The sequence below is a fragment of the Dermacentor albipictus genome, chromosome 7, assembly GCF_038994185.2.
Source record: "Dermacentor albipictus isolate Rhodes 1998 colony chromosome 7, USDA_Dalb.pri_finalv2, whole genome shotgun sequence".
NCBI lineage: Eukaryota > Metazoa > Arthropoda > Arachnida > Ixodida > Ixodidae > Dermacentor > Dermacentor albipictus.
Window position 1 is genome coordinate 25,737,119 of NC_091827.1, and position 22,711 is coordinate 25,759,829.

Here is a 22,711-nt window from a genome sequence, read left to right on the forward strand (position 1 = left end):
CTTTAACAAACAGTAAGGATAATGAATAATCGAATAATTTTTAGTAAGTTTCAACAAATTTAGCACTCTTTGCTTTCCACTATGGTGTTTTTCAAACTCTAATGTTGGCACAAGGTTTGAGTGCAGGATGTCATTTTGTGTGAAAGAGTACACTTGTGTGCATAACACCTCATCGTCAACATTCTGCTCCACAGAATGTCATTAGCTTTCGTATGCATTGGTCACTATCTCACAAACCGGTTGCTCCTTTGTTAGTTGGAATGTAGCATTTATGTAAAGCACATTTGATGTTCTAACAAAAAGCATTGTTCCCTCTTATCCCCTAATTCTCCTCACTTGATGCCTAGTGTTGTAATAGCATGGTTGACACCATGAGAGTCAGTGGGGTGAATAATTGTCTGGTGGAGTAGGGGGTGTACGTTAACTTAAGCAACTTTTCCAGACGACTTGAATCAGTATTGTCGAATGCTGGTTTTTTTTTGCAATCACTGTTACCAAGTTTCACTTTGGTTGTGGCAACAAGTATAATGTAGTTCGCTAGCACTCCTGCCAACACATATAATGTGCAGGCATCTGTGTTGAAAAAGAACCAGCTAATGGTTTGCCAGGAGCTAAGGTCCATTTAGACCATTAAATTTTGAACTTACACCGGTGGAAATAACTGGTGAATGAAAGCACACCCAGGAGAACTGAAGCAAGACTGCGAGTCGGCCTAGTTGGAACAAATTCATCTTGAAACTTATTGTGCGCAACAAACAGGGACGAAGAATAGAAGAAACACAAGGACGAGCGCTTAACATTGTGTTTCTTCTATTCTACGTCCCTGTTTGTTGCGCACAATAAGTTTCAAGATGAGCAGGAGAACTGACCATAATATTTTCTTTCATTATAACACCGCTGAAGCTTTGAACTGCACTTGAACTGGCTTGTTTAAAAAATGACCCATTTCCTTGTTCAATTAAGACAAAGGTTCCACAGGAAGACAGAAACTTGAAGCCGTCAACAGCAGCATGAATATAAACAGCACTCGACGTTTTGCAATCTTGCACCTGGTTATATTATCCATCCCATTTTTTTCCACAGGCTGTTCTTTACTGTTTTATGGTCATATCCAGTTTAATTTTAATGTCCCTATTTTTTAATATTTGGTTAATATATATTTTCTTCATCGGCTTTCAACCAAATATATATTCATAATGCGCCTTCATTTACCACTTGCAGTGATCCTAACCAGATGCATCTTGATACAAAATTTATTTTCCTTAATTCTTCGTTTTCCTTTTCCAAAAGTGCAAACTGTTTATCTTGATACCTATTTTGTCTTCTGGGAAGATTAGGTCTACTGGATTAATGACTGCTTACATGGGTACATCGTTTTCTGTTTTGGTCACCCCTACTCTTGGCAAGTACTGACAGCATCGCTCATACCCGCTCCATCACAATCACCACTGCTAAGCACACCCTTCCTTCCTTTATTTTAACACTTTGACTTCTCTTGACCTATTATACGCACCAGTTACTTCTCCTCCAATGAGGCTAGGGGCCAGTGAGATATGCACAATCCCACAATACAGCCAAGGAAAACATTTGCTACCCTAATGACAAGCAACTATGTCGAAATGTTGGCTACAGCAACATCCCTTGTTCCAACAATCTTGATCTACTTACATGTCTTTCTAACACCGAAGTTACTGCTTTGTCGTGTTCTGTGATTAAACTTTTTTGCCGCTTTCTTTAGGATGGATATTCACGAATACTATTTGTTTCTCCTAACAGCAGCAAGTTTATCCTTGCAAGCGTTTGGAGTCAAGAACAACTTTCACCAGGAAGAAGTGCAAGACGAGTGATTGAAGAAAATAAAGTCGCTTCTGTGATCTAAGAACTTGAGGACTGAAATGTTGCACCTTTTTGTATATATGCTATGCAGTGCATTCATATCACAAAGTGCAAGGTGTTTTATCTCTGCAGCCATGTCAGTGTGTTGGCAAGACAATTTTCTCAATGGTGACCTGCTGCTTTGACTATGAGCTGCTTTCATGACATTTGCATTAAAGGAGATGTACTATCGTGGACAAAAGTATCCTGGAAGTGCGAGCGTTGACCAAATTGCATTTCTGCTCAAGACCGCTGAAAACAGTGGGTCACGTATGCACATTCCGAACGCAGATGGTGGCACGGCTGATCCCAGCAAATAGCACACCAATGAAATTCGGTCGACTCTCGCACGTCCTGGGCAATTTTGTCCCCGATGGCGCATTCTTCGAATGGATATGCTCTGCAAGATGAAATACGGGAAGCACCTGTACTTTAACGGATATAGTACAGATTCAGAATACAGAGTCTTCCGTTTTCTAGATACAGAGGCACTCGTATCTTGTATTACGGTCTCTTTTTTTACAGTTGTCCGTCCTACGGAAATGACCGTTCTTAATTTACGGAAGAGTGTTCGGTCACAAATTACCAGCAAATTTTCTGTAAAGTAAGGCAAATTTTTTTTACAGTGTAGTTGGTTTGAATCCGTGATATAATGTGTAAGCGTGACAAAACAAGGACGTACAGCAGACACACAAAGACAGTGCTGTCTCCGTGGGCCTGTTTCTACGTCCTCATTGAGTCACGCTTAAGTATTCCATCATTGTTAATTTAGTTTGTAATGAATGTTTACAAGCTTAAATGCCAAATAATATTGCTACGGAATAGTATTACCGATGACGAAGAAGCGAGCAGTAAGAAGACGACGACTATTAGAGGTTAGCGCGGGCTGTTGCCTCTTGGCCAAGTGCGGCGTATTACGTTGTAAATATACTCGTATATAGTTTTTTATTTGCGTTTTCTTACGTAACATATCTGGTGGAGGTGGACGTTCCCTCTACCTCGTCACGGAGCTTCGCAGTGGACGGTACGTCGAGCCTAGCTTCATGGCTCCTGGCGATGACAACTCGACTCAGCCGCCTCCGACACCTGCTGCCACTTCGACGACCTACACTGTAAAAAAAATTTGCCTTACTTTACAGAAAATTTGCTGGTAATTTGTGACCGAACACTCTTCCGTAAATTAAGAACGGTCATTTCCGTAGAACGGACAACTGTAGAAAAGGAGATCGTAATACAAGATACGAGTGCTTCTGTATCTAGAAAACGGAAGATTCTGTATTCTGAATCTGTACTATAACCGTTAAAGTACAGGTGCTTCCCGTATTTCTTCTTGCAGAGCATATCCATTCGAAGAATGTGCCATCGGGCACAAAATTGCCCAGGACGTGCGAGAGTCGACCGAATTTCATTGGTGTGCTATTTGCTGGGATCAGCCGTGCCACCATCTGCGTTCAGCATGTGCATACGTGACCCACTGTTTTCAGCGGTCTTGAGCAGAAATGCAATTTGGTCAACGCTCGCACTTCCAGGGTACTTTTGTCCACGATAGTACATCTCCTTTAATGCAAATGTCATGAAGGCAGCTCATAGTCAAAGCAGCAGGTCACCATTGAGAAAATTGTCTTGCCAACACACTGACATGGCTGCAGAGATAAAACACTTTGCACTTTGTGATATGAATGCGCTGCATAGCATATACACAAAAAGGTGCAACATTTCAGTCCTCAAGTTCTTAGATCACAGAAGCAACTTTATTTTCTTCAATCACTTGTCTTGCACTTCTTCCTGGTGAAAGTTGTTCTTGACTCCAAACACTTGCAAGGATAAACTTGCTGCTGTTAGGAGAAACAAATAGTCTTCGTGAATATCCATCCTAAAGAAAGCGGCAAAAAAGTTTAATCACAGAACACGAGAAAGCAGTAACTTCTGTGTTAGAAAAACATGTAAGTAGATCAACATTGCTGGCACAAGGGATGTTGCTGTAGCCAACATTTCGACATAGGTGCTTGTCATTAGGGTAGCAAATGTTTTCCTTGGCTGTGTTGTGGGATTGTGCATATCTCACTGGCCCCTAGCCTCATTGGGGGAGAAGTAACTGGTGCATATAATAGGTCAAGAGAAGCCACAGTGTTAAAATAAAGGAAGGAAGGGTGTGCTTAGCAGTGGTGATCGTGATGGAGCGGGTATGAGCAATGCTGTCAGTACTTGCCAAGAGTAGGGGTGACCAAAACAGAAAACGATGTACACATGTATGCAGTCATTAATCCAGTAGAACCAATCTTCCCAGAAGACAAAATAGGTATCAAAATAAACAGTTTGCACTTTTGAAAAAGGAAAACGAAGAATTAAGGAAAATAAATTTTGTATCCCAGAAACCTCAACGAGCTGGCCCACTCCAAGGCGCGAGGTCTCACTTTCCGCGACCATGGAGAACTCCAACGCCGGCCCGCAGCGGTGGAGAATAGAGATCAACCGACCACATATAACGAAATTGCGCAGCACTTTTATCTCGTCAGGAGAGAGTTTCCCCTTCCACACAAGAAGTTAAATAGAGCGCAGGCATTGACCCTCAGATTACTGCAAACAGGCTCTTATCCCAGCCCGGCTTTATTCCACAAAATTTATCCCGACACCTATGCCACTAGTTCTTGCAGGCATTGCAATGACATCGCTAGCCTAGATCATATGCTCTGGCGTTGCCCCTCGTTACGAGGCACAGAAGAAATCAATGAAGAAAAGTGGCTCTCCGCTATCAAGAGCCCTGATGCTGGGGTGCAACTATGGGCTGTCCAGAGGGCCCACGATGCGGCGGTCGGGCAAGGCCTGGCTGTCCCAACGTGGGAGCGGCCCGCAGCGCGCTGAGTCGCGTACCTCAGGACCTTATTAAAGTTTCGCATCCATCCATCCATCCATCCATCAAGATGCATCTGGTTAAGATCACTGCAAATGGTAAATGAAGGCACATTATGAATATATATTTTGTTGCAAGCCGATGAAGAAAGTATATATTAACCAAATATTAAAAATAGGGACATTAAAATTAAACTGGATATGACCATAAAACAGTAAAAAACAGCCTGTGGAAAAAAATGGGATGGATAATATAACCAGGTGCAAGATTGCAAAACGTCGAGTGCTGTTTATATTCATGCTGCTGTTGACGGCTTCAAGTTTCTGTCTTCCTGTGGAACCTTTGTCTTACTTGAACAAGGAAATGGGTCATTTTTTAAACAAGCCAGTTCAAATGCAGTTCAAAGCTTCAGCGGTGTTATAATGAAAGAAAATATTATGGTCAGTTCTCCTGCTCATCTTGAAACTTATTGTGCGCAAAAAACAGGGACGAAGAATAGAAGAAACACAATGTTAAGCGCTCGTCCTTGTGTTTCTTCTATTCTTCGTCCCTGTTTGTTGCGCACAATAAGTTTCAAGATGAATTTGTTCCAACTAGGCCGACTCGCAGTCTTGCTTCAGTTCTCCTGGGTGTGCTTTCATTCACCAGTTATTTCCACCGGTGTAACTTCAAAATTTAATGGTCTAAATGGACCTTAGCTCCTGGCAAACCATTAGCTGGTCTTTTTTTCAACACAGATGCCTGCACATTATATGTGTTGGCAGGAGTGCTAGCGAACTACATTATACTTGTTGCCACAACCAAAGTGAAACTAGGTAACAGTGATTGAAAAAAAAACCAGCATTCCACAATACTGATTCAAGTCGTCTGGAAAAGTTGCTTAAGTTAACGTACACCCCCTACTCCACCAGACAATTATTCACCACACTGACTCTCATGGTGTCAACCATGCTATTACAACACTAGGCATCAAGTGAGGAGAATTAGGGGATAAGAGGGCACAATGCTTTTTGTTAGAACATCAAATGTGCTTTACATAAATGCTACATTCCAACTAACAAAGGAGCAACTGGTTTGTGAGATAGTGACCAATGCATACAAAAGCTAATGACATTCTGTGCAGCCGAATGTTGACGATGAGGTGTTATGCACACAAGTGTACTCTTTCACACAAAATGACATCCTGCACTCAAACCTTGTGCCAATATTAGAGTTTGAAAAACACCGTAGTGGAAAGCAAAGAGTGCTAAATTTGTTGAAAATTACTAAAAATTATTCGATTGTTCATTATCGTTACTGTTCGTTAAAGATTCACAGATTGTTCCCTATGGGTGCTGTAAACAGGCACCCTGCTTTTACAGTGGTAGCAACAATGATCTGTGGCACAGACGAGAATAAATGCTCATTAAATTTATGCAAGAGTATATCATACAAATCACACCCCATTTCACATTCCAATATGGTAGAAGAGGAAGACGAAAAAAACTACTTTCTGGTGGAGGATGCATACCCCAGAATAGAAGAAACAAGTGTACTCTAACCATTGCTGCTGCCTATGCCTGTGCACTAGCAGTTACATATAATATGGCAGTTACAATTGTTTTTCCATAAGCACTGCAAGCTGCGGCCAGTTTACCAGTACACAGCTGTAATAAATTTAGGGCAAGATAAAGCTCTCTAATGGATTTATCTCATATGACACAATTGGAATGCAATATTCTGCAAATAAGTGAAGCGCGATGTGCCATCCCATACAATGAAACACCTTTGAAGAATCTGAATCACCACCTGCACTCTTAGGCAAAGTTACACCCTTTGGAGTGCCGCTTCTGCCACACAACAATAATCGTTATTTGCCTCGATGCGTTTCCTTTCTTGAAGACGCCACGCCCGCTACTTTGTTGTCGGGAATGCTATCATGCTGATAACGCGCATGCCGTTCGTTACTGGAAAGCACAGGGCTCGCAGCGTTAAAGAAAGAAAATGCATAAAGGCAGATGACAATTATCGTTGTGTGGAAGAAGGGGCACTTCAAAGGGTGTAACTCTGCCTAAGAGTGTGAGCCGTGACGAGGGAAAAGAGTGTGTTCTGTGTAAAGTAGTGCACCTATATAACCTAAAGCTTTGGAGAATGCATTTAGTATGAGCTGGGAAGGTTCCTAATTTTATATGCACACAGTGAAAACCTCCCTGCAGTTTTGCAAAATGCAAACCCCCAACCTTTTTGTTGTTCAAACGTAATGACACGTAGGGCCATAACATGTACATTATGGGTTTCGTTCCCAAACAATCAAAGTGAGTAGCACCACCCTAAGTGTTATGTGCCTTTTTCTTAGTGTCGAATGCTGCGATCGGCAGAGAAACGGATTTCTGGAGCAATATAAAGTATTAGGTACTGTGATATCAGTTCTTTCACTGCTGTTTTAGCATTATCGGGTCCTAAAGTAAAGAAACGAGAAATAAATACATGCATATTTTACGCTACAACCCTCATAAGTATTTAGTAGTCTGGATTATAAAGGATTCCAGATTTACAATGCAGGACAGATTTTATTCCACTGAAAGAATGGCATCATGCCAATAATTCTGCATTTGGTGCTATATTTATTTGCATTTAGTTCAGTTGGAATGTGTGTGTGTATCGCCAGCGATATCGCTTGACATTTTTTATATTGGCTGTTTTCTAAATTTAGGCAAATTCGTATTCGCAAATAACCTTGTATGACACCAAGAACTTGCTTAGCAGGAGTATTTCTAACATTTGCAAGATATGAGGCCCTTGAAAGCGGCCTGGGGTACACGCCGCCCCCTAATCTCATCAGCAAGTTTCTGGAACTCATCTACGAGGTTTCTTATGATCAATGTAAAGTTGCTTGAATGGGGGAAATAGGGAATTTATAACAGGTGAATTATGCAGCATAAGAATGATGTCGGCAAGAAGCAAGCATCAAGAACTATAAAATGAAGACTATAAAATGCAAGAATTATTTGGGATGATTTAAAATTCTGGCATTGGAACGAAATGTCTTTCAATCTGTATATAAACTCTGATTATTCACTTTACTACCACTGCCTTCATTAGAAACATTCATAATCATTATCCTATCTATGCCACATCATCCTAGCTAATATTCAAGCCTTCATAAGCTGCTTTTTTTACTGCTAATTCTCTGTGGGAAAGAGGTGTCCGTATGAAGACCATATCATATACTTATTACCCGTTTTTTTTGATAAATGATAAGGGAAAAACTTCACACCAAAAATGCATTGAGCTTGAGCAAGTTCTGCGTTTGATGCTGTTGATTCTTTTTTTCCCTTTGCCATCATTGACCCACCTGGTTAGCTAAGTAGACAGAAAAGCTGCAGGAGAAAGGTGGGGGTGCCAAACCATACTTGTGCCCCAGGGGACCTTTTCACGGTCACTGGAGGAACTGCCTGTGGCCTCGGCATCTTCCTTGAGGGCCACGGCCATGTCTAAGAAACCTTGTCTCCACAGGCTGCACAAAGAAAGATAATTTGCTGAGCTAAGTCTTTTTCTTAAAAGAACCCATTTAGGTTGTATTCGTGGCTTTGCACCACAAAACTGACACATGACTGGCCACTCAAGACACTTTATGTGTATTCGCAGGCTTATTCCTTGGAAAAACACTTTTATGTAGCACACAATGAGTAACAGTAACAAAAAAGTGTATCAGGAGGCTTTCATATTGCTCTACAACTTTTCATTGACACATTTCATTTAATTATTTCAGATATTTAATAAATAATTAAGAATTATGTAATTAGGCAGAATGCACAATATAATCAGAGTATCTCCAGGCGATGGCAAACATTACCTTCATTTTGTCTAGTTACATCGAATTTACATATTTCTGAATCTTGGTGCACGATAGTTAAGACACCCTGTAGATCAAAAAACAATATTAAAATTTTCATAATCATCTCTTGCGTGTTATTGGTGGCTATGGCTGCTTCAAGTTATTCTTTCAGTGCGGTACAAGCAGTTTTGAAGTGAAATTGTTTTGCATCGAGGGCATGTAATCTAGGCAATCAAGCAAAAGGTCAAGTTGTGTTCACTATTCAGATGTTTAACTAAGAAGCTGCAGGAAAAGGAAACAAGACACAACACCTAATAAACAATGCAAAATTCGAAAATTTAAACTGAACAAGAAACCAGTTTTTGAAAACACAGAAAAAAAGCCAGCAGCTTACATTGAATACACCCTTGCTATGTACTCCAAGTGAAGTTGTTACCGCAATGCTTGGGCACCATATGAACGTAACAATCAACAACTTCGAGCAGAATATTAACACCACTAAATGAACTGGCCTTTGAAGATTCTTGATCTGAAATCCTCAATGACTTGTTCTGGCGTTTAATCTGTCAAGCTCAATCTGTATTCTCAAAAGCTGGCTCTCGGCCATAATTTCTCTAAACGCAACATCAGCTTAAATCTCAAGATAGGGTTGACCTGTAAATAAACTGGATAATGCATGGCAAACATCATGAACTCTCTTACATGTTACCAGAGGGTTCACTCATGCAGCCATGAAATTGTGATGCAGACACGATATATTGAAGCTGGTTTTGTGAAGTGTTTCATGCTTCCAAGGCTTCTTCAGTTGTGAAAGCTGTCTCCGTTAGCTAAATAAGCGATGAGAATAAAAAAAGAACTTCAACATGCTCACAATACGTTGGCCATTTGCAAGTAAACAGTAGCCTTTTTGGGAACCCAGGTTGCCTGGTGCAAATCTACTATGCCACAGTACTTGCGTTACCCAGTACCAGCCACTTTAAAATGCAATGTGTTCAGAACCCTTTCCTTCTGTTTGTCTGCTTTGGAAACAGTTTAACATGTGTTCAGTAGGCGTCGAGAAAGGGGACAGAAAACACTGTGCACCACTGATTTCTAACATGTTTCGCTGGGTGCAGCACACCGCACCGGATGCAGGTGAAGCCAGTGGAAATGCGATGTCATGCAGTCGCTTGTCCTGGAAGCAGGGCATATGGTGGACTAACTAGTGCGTGCGATCAGATAATATTGCTGCCGAAAAACTTTTCTTTGTGGTTTTTCACATTTTAGGAGGTCTCTACATGTCTGGTAAGCACTTTTATGACAATCTGAACCCGTATACGATAGTGTTCTTTTACATCAAGTTTTTTCTGATTTACCAGTGTTTCCATTGCACGCCACTTATGTTAGCGACACTGTAGACACTACAATGGAAAAATTCTGGACACCTCGAAACAGTGCTTGGGTAGTTTATGGCACATCAGGCAGGCATGTTAGGGGAAGAAATGCTACACACCCGTGCAACAAAGTGCTGCCGCAAAGTTGTCAAGCACCAACTTCCGGGACAAGGCCGGCTTCAGTCGAGGGCGCTCGATGTGCTGTTCATCCCCTGTAGTAGAGATCAGTGGCGTGGACCCTTTTATACTGGCTGTCTTTTCTGGTCGGAACCTTGGCAACAGCTTCCACCATACTTTTTTTGAACCTGCAACATGTGCAGAGAAAGTCACATCACTGTGCGTTGATTGTATGGCTTTATTGTGCTACACATTCTATCAAATCATTAAAAAATACAGTTCACACATTTTTACTTCTGTATATAGACAGTCTAGTTGCTATACACGCGAAACATTATCATTCCTCTGACAGAATACAACAATAGAAGCGTACACTGTAAAGCTACACTAAAATTTAAATTGATTGACACCATGTGAGCATACAGTATGCTTACTGTATGCTTTAGCCCTGTGTCAAGTAAAAGTTAATTGTCAATCATTTATGGTGTATTCCTACTTATTCTGGGTCATCAAACTGTACAATCAATGTTCCAAGTTTACACAATGTTGGCTTTTGATTGCCTATGTGATCCGTTTCCTACTTACGCATGCAGTAATCCCACTGTATTAAGGAAAAAGAGAATAGGAAATGCCGTGATAATCTTCTACATTTGATGAGGGCAGGAGCAATGACCAATAGCATGTGGTTGAAGCTACATATATACTCAGTTTTCACACAGCTTAATTATTCAGCAAGTAATAAAGAGCTATCCTGTGTACCTCTGCATGACCAATAAAATCTGACTACTTGACACTGCACTAAGGCTGCCGCTTGGTACTGTTCGGCAGTTCAGCTTTGGTTTTCTGATATACAGATCTGTTTAGGTACCAGTAGTTTACTTGCGATAAAATGGAGCTCGGAGCACTGGTCATTTGCACATAAATAATGCGACAGCAAATACAACACAAGGATAGGAATATGGGTCTCTTGGAAAAAGTACCCAGGCAGCACACCAGCATTGGTCCAACCATGGCCCAATGCTGGCAGAAATTGGTACCAATGTTGGACCAATGTTGGCATATTGGCAAAGTGCAACCCAATCCAATGTTGGCCCAGCGTTCAAGCCAAGATTGGACCAATGTTATGCCAATGCAGCAGCCATTGTGGTGCCAGCGTAGGACCAGCGTTAAAGCCAAGATTGGACCAATGTTATGCCAATGCAGCAGCCATCGTAGGACCAGCGTTAAAGCCAAGATTGGGCCAATGTTATGCCAATGCAGCAGCCATCGTGCTGCCAGCGTAGGACCAGCGTTAAAGCCAAGATTGGACCAATGTTATGCCAATGCAGCAGCCATCGTAGGACCAGCGTTAAAGCCAAGATTGGGCCAATGTTATGCCAATGCAGCAGCCATCGTGCTGCCAGCGTAGGACCAGTGTTGAGCCATATCGTTACCAATATTAATGCCAGCTTTGAGCCAATGCCCTTTGCATGACGAATATTCTAGATATTTGAATTAGGAAGGAACAGCGCCAACTAAGACGATCACAAGAGGGGAGAACGAACGAACGTCCTGTGTCGTTCTCCCCTCTTGTGTTCGATTTAGTTGGCGCTGTTCCTTCCTTATTCAAGTATGCACCATCTAGCCCAAATGAATGTTCTCCTGAACTATTCTAGATATGCTGGCTTTAGAGCACGCACATATTCTTACCGCAAACATTTTGCTAGCGGCATTTTTTGTAGCAATTGTCCCCTTACTCTCTTCCTCAATAGTAGCTAGGAAAGCTCGACAAAAAGATGTCAAGAAGCAGAAGTCATATATGATTGCAAATAATAATAAATGAATACTGAAATTGACGTTTATGACAGTTTATTTGCGAATACATTTTCACAAACAGGCATTTTCCGTGGACCTAGATGGGTGACGCTCGGTTATCTTCAAACAGTTTATTTACAGGCACTGCCCTCAGGATAGGAATTGGGCAAGGTGCCGAGGACGGTGGGCTAGCCAGGGGCTTCAGGGCATGGAGCTGACGTCGGTAGGCAGGTTTGTCAGTGCTTGGATGACAGCAGGCTTATCATGCCCCCGAGGACCACGATAACGCGGTGGTTTCGTTGGTATTGCCACCATATCCGATAGCGACTTCACCATTACTTGGAGGAAATGTTTGCACTGTAAAATGAAAAGAAACAATGTCAGAGATGTTGGTATGACAAATCTATGATGGAGAGTTTTCATTTGAAAAATCGCCATACTGCAACAATATTATAAGTATGAGCAGAGAGTTCGAAGGGGTGAATCAAGAAACTTTCTTGCAAGAGATTTGTCAAGTAACACTTCCTAATATTTCGACATATATGGCATACCTTGTACAACATGTAACGTAACACTTAGAACAGACATAAAATGCGCAGTCCGCTTTGTTTACAGCTCACACTTAGTCAGCGTAGCACTTTAAAATTAAAAATTGCAGCAAAACCTGCTGCAGCACAAAAAGCCTAGTATCAGACAGTGTAGACACAATGCGGCCTTCGTGCGAAATGTTTAATGTGGAAACCGAGAAGTTCCGTCAAGAAACACTAGTAAAAGAAGCATTTATTCGAAAAGAAAGAAATACTGTCAGCTGGAAATGATGCTTGACCTATACCAGTGAGAAGAAGCGTGGTTCCTCGGTATCACTAGCAGGATCAGGCCGCACGCGTGGCTTGATAAAATCTTAGTCCTACAATTTGGGTGAAATTCACAGAGATTTACACGTGGTTCTACTCCAGGCACTATTCAAAGGCTGCAAAAAAAAGAGCTATTTAATTACAGGCATTCTACATTAGCCAGGCCTGTTTCAGTAATATATATACCGCGTGATATTGCTTGGGTGATATAGCTTGGCTGATATTGCTTCTGATAAAACTTATAACATGCGCAAAACAAATGCACTCACCATTGTATGATCCATGCTTCTTTGTATCTGAGTTCATCCCACATCGAAGACGGTGCCCACGAGCGCCGACTTCTTTTCTAATTGTTGCGTCGCCTATATTAATTCTAACACTCACGAAAATTCGTGGCCACATTGGTGCGTATTTCAAGATGTAGGCTTCTCAGTAGAAATGACGACAGCAAGCGAGCAGTTTTCACGAGAGGAGTGCGCTGGCAAGAACGGGCGGCAAGCACTCAGGTGGTGTTGCACCCAGTCGGCGTGCTAGCGACACGTAGAAAGAAAGAGTGAAAGGAAAGGGTGAACGAAGAATACGGCGTAAACGCCACTTTCCCCTGCTGGACCTAGCCCGAACGGGTTTTGGGGTGGCAGCGATGGAGGGCGACAAGGAGGACAATAGTGACCCCGCCGCTTTCCCCCATGCTTCCGAGAGCACCCAATTCGACACAGCAGCTTATGGCTGTCTGAACGCTTGACTGACAGCATTGACCAGGCTCACCTGGGTGCGTGAAGGAGAGGCAAGAGGGGCTGAAGGACGGAAAGCTAGGCCGAAAAAAAAAATCCGGAATGCGCGGTGCCTACTAAAGGCAAAGACATGCAAGAGGTTGTTGACACGCAAATGCCAAAACGTGCAATTAATTTTTTTTTCTGTCAGAAGCATTCATACAAGAAGCTTACTACGCATGCACGAACAAACAAATATATTAGAATAGGAGCATGATGTCGCCGCAACATGCCATGCATGCTAAACAAACAAACAATAGTTTCACTAATGCATATGCACTCCATCTCGATCCAATATAAAACGGTTCCATCAGCTCTGAGGCACTGTAATTCTCGATTCTCCTCAGAATCCTGACCCACTAAAGCCGCGGAGCGTACATGCATAAAATACAGTGCGCAGGCAAATTCGCAATACCGTTGCTTCTTATGGAAAGCTCAAGTTCTTATTCACGATCAATAAAGCAGTGGCTAAATTTATGCGACTTCCCCTGCTTGCTACGTGGTACACTGGCTTTTCTCTTTAGGGGACACATTTCGGTAAAAGAGAAGTGCAATAATGGCGGTGTACCATTCATGGAGTTGATATGGGAGAACATATTTTTGGTTCCTGCGCAGTGTGCCTGTGATCAGTGCGTTAGTTTTCAAAACACGTTCAATCTCAGCAAGTCGTAGAGCACTAAAAGCCGACAAGGCGAAAATTAGCTTATTACGGGCCAATGTCCTCCAAAGAAAGCCAACTACTAACCCATATTGGCAAATCCATACGAAAGTCGCTCCAATAATTCCCGCCTTGTTGAACGGCAGTGCCAATATTGTTTACTGACTGTGTAAAGTGGACCAACATTGGATCTCTATCAGAATCGCACAGCCAATATTGTTTACTTACTGTGTAAAGTGGGCCAACATTGGATCTCTATCAGAATGGCACAGCCAATATTGTTTACTGACTGTGTAAAGTGGGCCAACATTGGATCTCTATCAGAATGGCACAGCCAATATTGTTTACTTACTGTGTAAAGTGGGCCAACATTGGATCTCTATCAGAATGGCACAGCCAATATTGGCGCCACGCTGTTAACCTTAGGCCAACATTGGGCCAGGAACCAGAATGGCACTGCCAATATTGGAACCACGCTGTTAATCTTGGGCCATCATTGGGCCAAGAAGTGCCAATATGTTTCCAACGTTGGCCCAACCTGACGTGCCGCCTGGGACTAACTAGTGCGTGCGATCAGATAATATTGCTGCCGAAAAACTTTTCTTTGTGGTTTTTCACATTTTAGGAGGTCTCTACATGTCTGGTAAGCACTTTTATGACAATCTGAACCCGTATACGATAGTGTTCTTTTACATCAAGTTTTTTCTGATTTACCAGTGTTTCCATTGCACGCCACTTATGTTAGCGACACTGTAGACACTACAATGGAAAAATTCTGGACACCTCGAAACAGTGCTTGGGTAGTTTATGGCACATCAGGCAGGCATGTTAGGGGAAGAAATGCTACACACCCGTGCAACAAAGTGCTGCCGCAAAGTTGTCAAGCACCAACTTCCGGGACAAGGCCGGCTTCAGTCGAGGGCGCTCGATGTGCTGTTCATCCCCTGTAGTAGAGATCAGTGGCGTGGACCCTTTTATACTGGCTGTCTTTTCTGGTCGGAACCTTGGCAACAGCTTCCACCATACTTTTTTTGAACCTGCAACATGTGCAGAGAAAGTCACATCACTGTGCGTTGATTGTATGGCTTTATTGTGCTACACATTCTATCAAATCATTAAAAAATACAGTTCACACATTTTTACTTCTGTATATAGACAGTCTAGTTGCTATACACGCGAAACATTATCATTCCTCTGACAGAATACAACAATAGAAGCGTACACTGTAAAGCTACACTAAAATTTAAATTGATTGACACCATGTGAGCATACAGTATGCTTACTGTATGCTTTAGCCCTGTGTCAAGTAAAAGTTAATTGTCAATCATTTATGGTGTATTCCTACTTATTCTGGGTCATCAAACTGTACAATCAATGTTCCAAGTTTACACAATGTTGGCTTTTGATTGCCTATGTGATCCGTTTCCTACTTACGCATGCAGTAATCCCACTGTATTAAGGAAAAAGAGAATAGGAAATGCCGTGATAATCTTCTACATTTGATGAGGGCAGGAGCAATGACCAATAGCATGTGGTTGAAGCTACATATATACTCAGTTTTCACACAGCTTAATTATTCAGCAAGTAATAAAGAGCTATCCTGTGTACCTCTGCATGACCAATAAAATCTGACTACTTGACACTGCACTAAGGCTGCCGCTTGGTACTGTTCGGCAGTTCAGCTTTGGTTTTCTGATATACAGATCTGTTTAGGTACCAGTAGTTTACTTGCGATAAAATGGAGCTCGGAGCACTGGTCATTTGCACATAAATAATGCGACAGCAAATACAACACAAGGATAGGAATATGGGTCTCTTGGAAAAAGTACATACACATTATGATTATAATGTGATGTCATGCCACAATGAAACAGAAAGCAACGCATAGAAGTGGACGGCGCTTCTATGCCACCAAGGTTATTGGACAGACAGTACTTCAGAAGTGCCTGCAACACAATGTGTTGGCGGGCTAGTTGGTGTGAATCCATAAATACTTTGTTAAGTGCAAAACAATGGACACAAGAAAGACGACCAGCACAAGGCGCTACACTCAACTGACATCACTTTATTGCGTCGCTCCTTTATAAATAGTAGAATCTAGAAGAACATCCACAGTTAGCACCATGTGCAGAGACCACCAACAACCAATCACAAGAGCGTACTCATGCGACGGGATCCAAAAAACCATATTGAGCACTGCACAAGGTTAAAGAAGGCACACTAATGCACTGTGACCCCAATGACTGTATGAAGAAATCTTCCGATAACTCAGGCGGTGGTATCACAGCACTTTTTCAAAATCGTAGTATCACGAAACATGGCTTTGCACTTCCATATTTTACAATGTTGAGCCAAATGGGAACCTGTGCCTGTTGGTATGGATCGCTTAGGTTCGCAATGTTTCGTGATGCTACGATTTTGAAAAAAGGGCCGTGATACCACCGCCAGAGAGTTATCAGAAGTTTTCTTCATACAGTCACTGGGGTCACAGTGCATTAGTGTGCTTTCTTTAACCTTGTAAAGTGCTCAATATGTTTCTTTTTTGGATTCTGTCGCATGAGTGTGCTTTTTTGATCAGATGTTGGTGGTTCCTGCACTTGGTGTTCACAGCAAATGTTCTTCTAGATTCTGCTCTCTACAAAGGAGGGACGCAATATAGCGATGTCAGTTGAGAGTAGCGCCTTGTTCTGTCGTCTTTCTTGTGTCCGTTATTTTGTGCTAAAAAGCAATGATGTATTCCTTGTGTGTGTTTGAAGACAGCTCCACACGCAGTAGCGTATCCAGTATTGCTGCCCAGTGGTTTAGCTCGCCGCAGTTTGAAGTGCCACAAAACATAAGGAGAGAAACCTGCATTTATAGTCTTGTTGCAAACAAGAATATAACGTGAAGTGCATTCTGAGGCCAGAAACTATAAAAAAAAATTTCACGATGCACCGCTGTGCAAGGTTTTATAGCAAAGTCAAATACATTTAGTGTAAATATGACACTATGATGGTGCACAATGGTGGTAATCTGTAATAATATAAAAGGTGCCTTAATGTTACAACAAAAGCTGACATTACTTAATAATAGCCCTGTAAAATTTAGCATGCAGGGGCACCGCTTGGTTAAACAATAGTGATGTATTGTCTATGTACACAAGTATTACCCACGCATTTCTGCCATTGTCTAAATGGCATAAATGAATGGGTAATACTTGTATACATAGATATTACATCTCTATTGTTTAACCAAATGGGTAAACTATGTCTGCCTGACACAAGACTAGAATTAAACCATAAATTATATATAGTCACCCTAACAGTAACACCTCACTTGAACTTCACAGTAAGTAGACGCCTGTTGATGCCAGCCTCCCCCAATGCTAAACTGTGCTGCATGCTCTACAGAGAAATTATAGTGGTATCACTCAACTCTGAAGCCATTCAGGACTGCAGCACTGTAGAAGACATCTACAAATGTCCCACTTCATGTATAACAGCCTGAATTGCTTGCACATCTTACCAAGTGCAAATTAAAATTTCTTTTTGTTTAGCATTTTTGCCTGCTAGACCACAATCCAATGTCATCAATATATTAACATATTACCTCAAAGAACCTAATTTGGCTTGTAGATTAACACCTTTGCATACTGCCACAGCTGCACTCTGTCATATGCGTTGCAATCATAAAGGAGTGCTGGTCCACCAGCACTCCAATGTCACTAACAGTGATCACCTACACAGCTAAGTAAACGGTCCTGATTCAGGTGGCAAATAGCTATGAGAAAAAAAAATCCACTCACCTTGAGAGCTATAATACTGCAATAACTTGAGAGAGATGGACCCATTGCAGGCAGCAGACCTCTTCTCAGCTCCAGCACAACAGCAACTTGCCTTTCAGTAAAAGAAAAGGATTGATTAGTAATGATAAGTTACCTTGTTTTTGCTTAGTATAAATACAATCTGATTTTCATGCATATCCACTCTCCGCTTTAGTAATACAACTGAATTATTCGTCAAATAAAAGAGTCTATGGTGATACCATTCGCTTCTCTTGTATGTCCAAATGTTTTCGCACTGATACCCCGTTTACTGCTTGCTTAGTGGCACGAATGCCTTGACTGCCCAGACATCATTCGAAGGAACACGTCTTGGTGCACCGCAAACGGTGCAGCAAGACGTTTTTTTCCGGTCACAATTAAAACATGCACCCAAGCAAGAAAGTAACGATCACAGGTAGTGAGCGACTGCTATTGCCTCGAACGTTTATTTCCGTATTTTAACAGAAGTTCTTGTATCGGATACAGTATGCTCTCAAGCCAATACAAGCGTCAATACAAGAGCTCAACTGAACGCAGTTTTATTCTACGCTTTTAACGCGAGTGAACAAAAGGTTAGAAGTACCTCACGGAAATTGCGATCGAGCCAATCGCGCTACGACTGGAATCGATCTGAAGAGATAGGTTTTATCCTTTCCCCATGCATGCGTGATTTTTGCCCTAAGACGTTGCATAGTGGTCTTTTGAAACAATATTTCTGTTCGCGACACCGGCTTACCACACATCATTTTAACACCTACGTTATGCAGAACAAATAAGATTAAAATGGGCTTACCTCATGAGCAAGTTACCAGCGCGCGTAGACTGTTGAACACCCGTTGAGAGCAAGCAGGCTATCCGTGTCCAAGCGCATACGTGCACCCAAACACAGGACAACTTCTTCGATGCCGCAGCGAGCAGAGTTTTGTACACGAAGTGAAAGACATCCAGCGCAAATATCTCCGAGCGATGACGGCAAATAACGAGCGCACAAGCGGACACAACACAGCAACAAATTCGGAACTTTGCCAATTTGAACGTGCCGAGACCCAAGCAGCGTAACCATCCATCGTTTCTGTTCTTCGCTCCCGATGAGTCAATCTCTCTTCCTTGGGGTCTTGCTCCACCCTTGAGTACAAATCAAGAGATATTTACGGCGAATTAACAACATTTACAACACGACTCGAAAAATGCCGGCTGACTAGACATGTGCATCTCCGTCTGCCACTCCAACCAACGTTTTAAAACGTTGACTCCAACGGACGCGCAGCGCGCCCTGCCCCCTGGTGCCGCACTCTGAGCGCGGAGAACCGAAGAGAATCGGTTTCGTTTTCGCATTTGTGCTCTAGAGACTGGAACTGCAATATAATTGCTTGACAATTAATTGAATTCTAAAAGAGGAGAATGCTTTCTCTCCCACAAGTTAATGCGTTTTATACAAAGGGAGAGAGAATTCAAAAGGAAGAAAGGCAGGGAGGTCAACCAAAGCATTCGCTACTGGCGATAGCAAACCCCTGTGCTACAATGAAGTGCAAAGCAGTGCACTGCGATGCGTCCATAAGCTCGAGTACAGTGATAATTTGGGCGGGTTGGTGCATGTAATGAACGGTTAAATAATGAGTTGTGTCATAACATTACCCATGCATAAAGCACGTGGAACTAGTGGTGTTGCATTCTATAGGTCAAAAAGAAATAAAGCTTGAATCGTTACATCTCGACACTGGGCATTCTTTCTTTCCGAAATATTTTTTTCTTCTTTTTGACAGTATACACAGTACTAGCACGGTAATAGGTCCTTCATCTTCAGTCACCTTCCAGTAGTTTACATACATGTCGGTGCATGTTCGCGTTCTTGATTCTACCGTACAAGAACGAGCGCGCTTACCGGTCTTGTTTCAAGATGAAGCACCAAATGTTTGCGATTACATCTTACCGCAAGAATTAACACATGGACAGTGAAGATTATGCGTAATCGATTTGTCTCAATGAATGGGCAGTTATTGTCAGAGACGAGATATTTTGTAAATATCATGGGAATGAGTTCAACCAACTACATTGCAGTTCAGCAGTGCTCTTTGACACTTGGGTTAATTGCTTGCCGCATTCGAAAATTTCCTCCGACCGTTGTACTTGGATCTACAGGCCGCCAGTCCCCTTCGAGACCATTTATTGCCAAATGTAAACGCAGTTACGGTCATTATACCACTCCCTGCGTTTCGGTACTGATTTAGAGTGCGCACAATTTTTGGCGTATAGAGCACTAATGTCATTCCCAGTGTACCAGCACCTGAGTGCCGCAAGCTTGTTTACGTATGCACGTATGTCCCCGGCTCTTCATTCACTTAAACATATATGCTGCGTTATTAACTACAAAGCGCTTAATTTGAGAACATTGCGAGAACACGCATATATTTGCGCATATGATCAGCGTTACTAAGCCCATATGCATATGCTATGCCCGAAAGAAAAATACAGGTGTACAGAAAAGACGACGAGCAACAAACCGAAAAACGAGTTGTGGCCGCGCTATTGATGATCGTGAACGACCACGGATGTTCCATTGATGAAAAGAGTGAGATCGCGCCTTCAATGTTGGACCATCGCTTTGAATCGAGACGTTGAAATAATTAATTTTGGCCGCCCGATCCACAAAGACGCTCGCCTGGTGTTGATGAACACACACACACACACACACACATATATATATATATATATATATATATATATATATATATATATATATATATATATATATGCACATACAGCGCCGATGTCATTGTCAGCGCACCATGCAGCAGCTGAGCGGTGCAAGTTTGTTTTCATTGGAGATTGGAACGTGTATCCACCACACTTCGTCCACTTACACATATATGTTGTATTATAATCTGCACAGCGTTTACACCGAATAATATATATATATATATGGAGAGAGAGAGAGTGCGCGTCAATGTATATCTATACGATCTGTTATTGAAGCTTTCGGTAGAAGGCTGAGTCTGCACGTGTCTTCATAATGTGTACAGTTCGCCTGTTCAATAAATTGTTCTTGGATGGAACTCTGCGAGTACAAGTGCATGCTCATTTAGACAGCATGCGGGTATAGTTTTCGTCGCGAAAATACGGATGTTCGCATAATAATAATACGGAATTCCGTCTGTTTCGTGCAAAACAGGGCAGTTACCGTAATAATACGTGCAAAATGTCCGTTAAGCTGAAAACGGAGAGCACTTTCCGTATTTTAACGGCAGTTTTTGCAGTTTTTTGTGACAATGACCGATTTTCCGTTTTTTTACTTGCAGTCCTCCGTATAATGACGGAAATCCCCCGTATAATTACGGAAATTTTTTACAGTGTACATCACTCTCCCTGTTCCTCGTGATCCTGGCGTATTCTCGGGCAAAGATGGGGACGACGTCGACGACTGGATCAGCCTATACGAACACGTCAGCCGCAATAACCAGTGGGACCCTAATATCATGCTCGCCAACGTAGTCTTTTACCTCGGTGGCACACCTCGAGTTTGGTTTCGGACGCACAAAGAGGAGCTCACCAGTTGGGATTCGTTCAAGCAAAAGCTCCGAGACTTGTTCGGCAACCCCTACGGTCACAAACTTGCCCCGCAGAAGGCGCTTTCCGGCCGTGTGCAGACGTCAACAGAGCCCTATGTCACGTACATTCAGGACGTCTTGGCTCTGTGCCGCAAAGTTGATGCACACATGCCTGAGTCAGACAAGGTATCCCACATCCTCAAAAGCATTGCCGATGACGCCTTCAACTTGCTCGTATTCAACAACGTCGCGACGGCGGATGCTGTTATCAAAGAGTGCCGCCGCCTGGAACTCGCCAAAAGCAGACGTATCGATCAGCAGTTTGCCCGTTTGCCCAATACCCCAGCGACTTCTTCCTGTGCCGACGCTCCTCGTCCCAACAACACCGGCGATATTACCAAGATCGTTCGGCGTGAGATTGAGGCCGCCTATCCGGCTGCCTTCGACTCCAGCCCCACCAGCGCACCGGCAGTCACGGTTTCCCAGATCCAGGCAGTTGTCCGCTAGGAGTTCGAAAACATGGGCCTTCACACCATCTGCTCGGCCCATCACCCTGATACCCATCCGGCTTCTTCGATTCCGGCCCGTCCTGCATCTTCTTACCCACCACGTTTCCGCAACCCAGCTGAATGGCGCACTGCTGACGACAAGCCCATTTGTTTTCACTGCCGTCGTATCGGTCACATTTCTCGGCACTGTCGAAGTCGCTGGACTTACCCGACCCGGTCTGCTTATACTGCTTATTCTCGCCCCTCGGGTGGCCCTTCTCGTCCTTATGCCGCACGCTCCGATAATGCAGCCACTGACTCTCCTGAGCCGAACCGCCCCTATTCTCGTTCACCTTCGCCCCAACGACGACAATCTCGCTCTCCCCAGCCCCGTCGCTCCTTTTCGCCGACTCCATTCGGACGCCGCTCCCAGCCGGAAAACTAAATGATGCAGCGCCTCGAGGTGACGCTGCATTGCTCCCTACGCCGCCAAATCCTCCATTGACGTTGCCCACTCATATGAACCATCTTGACGTGCAAGTCGACGGTGTTCCTGTATCTGCTCTTATAGACACTGGGGCGCATTTGTCGGTAATGAGCGCGGACTTTCGTACCCGCCTGAAAAAATAATCACGCCCGCCACGACGCTTCTTGTCCGTGTCGCCGATGGCGGAACAGCCCCCGTAATTGGTATGTGTGCCGCCCGCGCCTCCTTCGCCGATCGCTCAACAGTCGTGCTATTCACAGTCATCGCCCACTGTCCCCAC

At 43.0% G+C, this 22,711-nt stretch overlaps 1 protein-coding gene and 1 long non-coding RNA gene across 2 annotated transcripts in view; one reads left to right on the forward strand and one right to left on the reverse strand.

Annotated features, from left to right (window-relative positions):
- LOC139046757 (uncharacterized) overlaps positions 1-22,711 on the forward strand; it is a 72,475-nt gene that overhangs the window by 45,477 nt on the left and 4,287 nt on the right. The gene's annotated exons all lie outside the window — the stretch shown is intronic.
- Positions 6,403-19,133, reverse strand: LOC139047752 (uncharacterized). The gene is made up of 5 exons (XR_011507348.1): positions 18,705-19,133; positions 17,894-17,984; positions 14,961-15,146; positions 10,036-10,221; positions 6,403-8,222 (listed from the first exon to the last, which is right to left on the reverse strand). It is a non-coding gene; the product is annotated as an uncharacterized lncRNA (long non-coding RNA).